The 5,457-nt window shown below is 44.4% G+C and overlaps 1 non-coding gene across 1 annotated transcript; it reads right to left on the bottom strand.

The window, feature by feature from the left end:
- Positions 1–327: 327 nt before the first annotated feature.
- On the bottom strand, positions 328–424 carry LOC142751362 (small nucleolar RNA SNORA17). Its single transcript, XR_012882909.1, has one exon. It is a non-coding gene; the product is annotated as a small nucleolar RNA SNORA17 (small nucleolar RNA).
- Positions 425–5,457: the final 5,033 nt, after the last annotated feature.

The raw sequence follows: 5,457 nt of genomic DNA on the forward strand, positions 1-5,457 counted from the left end.
GGCCAGAGTGTCGGCAATGCTTTAGCCGGGGATTACGCTCCAGGAGGAGCCCCTGACATCACTGTCCATATATGAACAGGGACGTCAGGTGTTCCCTCTGGGAGCAGAATAGCGGACGTCGACAACTCTGTGGCCGGGGATTCCGCTCCAGGAGGAGTGAATGGCAGAGCAGTGAGTGGAATGTTTCCTGCCCTGCCATAATACTAATTTGTATCTGTGTCCTGAGAATGCAGATACAATTTAATATGGCAATTGCCGGGACAAATTCGGGACAGTAATTTGCCAGGAATGTCTCTGTAAATTTAGGGCAGTCCCGGCAAATTCAGGACTGTTGGCAACTATGCCTGTGCCGCCCTCCATTCTTTCCCTCCTAATTACGCCCGGGGGACACGTCTGCCCCCCTAGCTACGCCCCTGGGAAGAATAGCGCTGCATGCCAAGACTGTGAACAGAGCGAAAAATTGCAACCCAAAAACTATGTGCAACGTCCTGTTGAGAAAGTAAATAATTACCAATTATTGCTTTAAGGGTCAATGCACATGATGTGTATTACATGCAGTTTTGCCGCGCGTATTTGCGTGCGGCAAAACCGCAGTGTATTACAGTACCAGCATAGTGAATGAGATTCCAGGAAATCTCATGTACACGCTACAGTATTTGTGGTGCAAATTTTAAAATCTGCAGCATGTCAATTTATCTTGCGTTTCCACTTGCGAATTCCATCTGCCTAGTGGAGAGGAAAATCGCAACAAAACCTGCAGCATGAAAACGCTGCGATTTACGTATCATTTTCTCAGCAATGTTAAAATAAATGAGTCAATGAGAAACCACATTACAGAACATCCCGTCTTTTATTTCATCATTGCCACAACAGGAAGATTATGTACATGACAGTGATATGCAATACAGAGCAGTAATGGAACATGTGTTGTCATTCGTTATAAGAATCTAGACATGTGATTCCCAATTCTAGTTCTCGAGGAACTGCGTGTAACCGTGTCACTTCATTCTAGTGATTGGTGGTGGTCTCAGTACCAGGACCGCCACAGCAGGCAAACAGCCAAGCAGCAGGCAAGCAGCCCTAACAGAAGGCAAACAGAACAGACAGCCCTGGGGTCCTTTCCAGTGACACGATCAAAGAGGGGACCTCCCTTTGAAAATACCGCGGTCACGGACCGCAACGATCACAGGGTTGAACAGCTGGGGTCCGAATGTTTTCCGACCCCAGCTGTATTTAGCAGGCTGCTCTAAGATCATGAGCTGTAAGATACAGCTCCTGCTTAGAGGATGAGCGCTCACAGGAGCGCTAATCAGCCTCTTCTATGTCAAAAGACGTCGCTCTAGACTTTGCACCTGCACCGACTGCCGTCAAGAGATGGTGGGCGGTCGTTATGAGGTTAAGCCAGTTTGTGTTATTTCCCTAGATTTACACCCCCTCGTGACTTTCGGGGATGTGTGAGAGGCGGACATGCTGATTGGTTATCAGCACGGAGTGACCTCTGACATCTAGATTGTAGGCGTCACGGTCATATACCACCCAGTGTATCATCCCTTCAGTGACGCGAAGCCTAAAGATCCCGAATGGAAGCTCCGATAGATCCCGTATACGAGTGCGCATGTGCAGACCATAGGAAACGTCACCAAACATACAAAGAAGAATTGCCTTCGGGAATTTTCAGGAATTTTGAAGCAGATTTTAAACAGCCTGCACTTTTTTCCGCTGTTTTCACAGCAGTTTTCGCCCCCCGGCCATTGAAGCTAATGCAAGAACATTGGGCAAAAACGCCAGGAAAAACGCTTGGAAAAGATTTAAATGGAAAGTCAGAGGCGTAAGCCACAAGAGAGGAAATTATGCTTTTTCTTCCCCGTGAGCGGGCAAGAGCCACCCGAGAAATAAACGACTCTGTCTCCCATTGAAATCAATGTGGGACGATTTTGGGTGTTTTATGGCGCTGATTCTGACGCCGTTTCCGCATCAAAATTAGCTCCAGAAGGCTCTGTGTGAATGGGGAGTTAAGTCCCTGAGTTTTTTTAATACTTTTAGTGCCCTGATAATGGCAGTTGTCTGTTCTGTTTGACGACATCCATTACTAAGGTAGGGTTAGTGTAAGCCAGTAAAAAGGCTAGCACTAACCCCCCATTTTTACCCCAGTACCCACCGCCACCAGGGGTATGATCCAGTATCCGACCATCTGTAGTGATAGAGGGACAATGGTGCAGCTGCAGGCTGGTATCATTAGGCTGGGAAGGGCCAAAAACGGTGGCCCTTCCCTCTCTGGTAATGCTAGGCTGCGGCTGTTTTATTGTATTTGGCTGGTTATGAAAATGGGGGGGGGGGGCCCACGTTGTTTTCCTCAATTTTTTCCTGATTTTAAAAAAACACATTTTCATAACTAGCCAAATACAATAAAACAGCCGCAGCCTAACATTACCAGGGCAGGGAGGGCCACTGTTTTGGGCCCTTCCCAGCCTAATGCTACCAGCCTGTGGCCGCCCCGGTGCCCGTCACTCACTGCAGCAGGATCGTACCCGGCTCTTCCCGATACCCCTGGTGGTGGTGGGTATCGGGGTAATAATGGGGGTTTTGTGCTAGCCTACTGGCTAACACTAAGCCCCGTCTTAGTAATGGACGTTGTCAAACAGACAACTGCCATTATCAAGGCGCTAATAAAGTATTAAAAAAACCCTGAGACATAAGAAAATGAAATAAATACTGAATAATTATTGAAATAAAAACTCCCCCACACAAGCCTCTTTCACCATTTTATTTGAAAAAAAAAAGGTAGATCATCGAGGTAGTCCAACGAATCTACGACGTAGTCCAAACGGTCCAGTGGAACCTGCAAAACAAAAAAATATAGTTAGTAATATGCAGTTGCTTCTTCGTTCCTTGCTCCTACTGTGAATCACCGTGTAGTTACATGGCGATTCACAGTAGGATCAAGGAATCAAGGAGCAGCTGCATATTACTAACTATATTTTTTTGTTTTGCAGGTGGGATAGCTGCCACCCGGTCCTTTATAAAGGGGAATTCCAAAAGGGCAATATCTCCGCCTTAGAAGGAATTGCTCAAGGGACAAGGAATTTAAAGAACGGGCAGCTGAATTAAAAGAAAGATTTTTGGAAATGGTCTATCCTCTAGGCACACTTAAGGAGGCATATAAGAACGCAAAAATACAGAAAATGGAGTCACTACTTACCCCTCGTAAGAGAGAATTAATAGAACAACCAATCAGGCTTATTAGGACATTTGATAGGGCAAATCAAGAAATAAAAAAATATCATGGCTACACATTGGGGCATCTTACAGATGGACCAAAACCTTAAGGAGGTATTATCAGCAAAAGCACAGGTGACCTACAGTGAAGGAAATAAGTATTTGATCCCTTGCTGATTTTGTAAGTTTGCCCACTGTCAAAGACATGAACATTCTAGAATTTTTAGGCTAGGTTAATTTTACTAGTGAGAGATAGATTATATAAAAAAAAATAACAAAAAATCACATTGTCAAAATTATATATATTTATTCGCATTGTTCACAGAGAAATAAGTATTTGATCCCTTTGGCAAACAAGACTTAATACTTGGTGGCAAAACCCTTGTTGGCAAGCACAGCAGTCAGACATTTTGCACACATGTTAGATGGAATTTTGGCCCACTCATCTTTGCAGATCATCTGTAAATCATTAAGATTTCGAGGCTGTCGCTTGGCAACTCGGATCTTCAGCTCCCTCCATAAGTTTTCGATGGGATTAAGGTCTGGAGACTGGCTAGGCCACTCCATGACCTTAATGTGCTTCTTTTTGAGCCACTCCTTTGTTGCCTTGGCTGTATGTTTCGGGTCATTGTCATGCTGGAAGACCCAGCCACGAGCCATTTTTAATGTCCTGGTGGAGGGAAGGAGGTTGTCACTCAGGATTTGACGGTACATGGCTCCATCCATTCTCCCATTGATGCGGTGAAGTAGTCCTGTGCCCTTAGCAGAGAAACACCCCCAAAACATAATGTTTCCACCTCCATGCTTGACAGTGGGTACGGTGTTCTTTGGGTCATAGGCAGCATTTCTCTTCCTCCAAAAACGGCGAGTTGAGTTAATGCCAAAGAGCTCAATTTTAGTCTCATCTGACCACAGCACCTTCTCCCAATCACTCTCAGAATCATCCAGATGTTCATTTGCAAACTTCAGATGGGCCTGTACATGTGCCTTCTTGAGCAGGGGGACCTTGCGGGCACTGCAGGATTTTAATCCATTATGGCGTAATGTGTTACCAATGGTTTTCTTGGTGACTGTGGTCCCAGCTGCCTTGAGATCATTAACAAGTTCCCCCCGTGTAGTTTTCGGCTGAGCTCTCACCTTCCTCAGGATCAAGGATACCCCGCGAGGTGAGATTTTGCATGGAGCCCCAGATCGATGTCGATTGACAGTCATTTTGTATGTCTTCCATGTTCTTACTATTGCACCAACAGTTGTCTCCTTCTCAGCCAGCGTCTTACTTATGGTTTTGTAGCCCATTCCAGCCTTGTGCAGGTCTATGATCTTGTCCCTGACATCCTTAGAAAGCTCTTTGGTCTTGCCCATGTTGTAGAGGTTAGAGTCAGACTGATTAATTGAGTCTGTGGACAGGATTCTTTTATACAGGTGACCATGTAAGACAGCTGTCTTTAATGCAGGCACCAAGTTGATTTGGAGCGTGTAACTGGTCTGGAGGAGGCTGAACTCTTAATGGTTGGTAGGGGATCAAATACTTATTTCTCTGTGCACAATGCAAATAAATATATATCATTTTGACAATATGATTTTCTTTTTTTTTTTTTATATAATCTATCTCTCACTGGTAAAATTAACCTAGCCTAAAAATTCTAGACTGTTCATGACTTTGACAGTGGGCAAATTTACAAAATCAGCAAGGGATCAAATACTTATTTCCTACACTGTATAGTAGGGGTAGAAGTGATGGAGATAGGGTCACAGATAGTCACCTAAATAACCCGCGTAATGAAGGGTCCTGGCTAGATAGAAAAATAGATGGCTGTGTGGACATTGCAAAGCTTGTGGAAAAATATTTCACAGGGGCTTACACGAGAGTGAACCATAGAATTAGAGATTTCATGAACTGTAATTCAAGAAACTGACGTTATAAAATCACTTGCCAATGTCCCATGGACTATATAGGCAAAACCACACGGGAATGGAGACGCAGGATTCTGGAACATCTGGGTGATGTGAAACATAATAGAGATAAAGCTGTAGTGCGTCATGTACACCAATTCCATAATTGACATCCAAAACGCCTGAAATTCACAGCCATAGAATGAATACTTCCTTCCAACTTTGAGAGGGGGGTATATAGATAGGGTAGTCCTGCAAAGAGAACTATGTTCGATCCTTAAATTAGACTCCAATATGCCCAGGGGCCTAAATGAACATTTAAACTTTACCTGCTTCCTTTAAATTAAT

Source organism: Rhinoderma darwinii, chromosome 3 (genome assembly GCF_050947455.1).
Source record: "Rhinoderma darwinii isolate aRhiDar2 chromosome 3, aRhiDar2.hap1, whole genome shotgun sequence".
Lineage (NCBI taxonomy): Eukaryota > Metazoa > Chordata > Amphibia > Anura > Rhinodermatidae > Rhinoderma > Rhinoderma darwinii.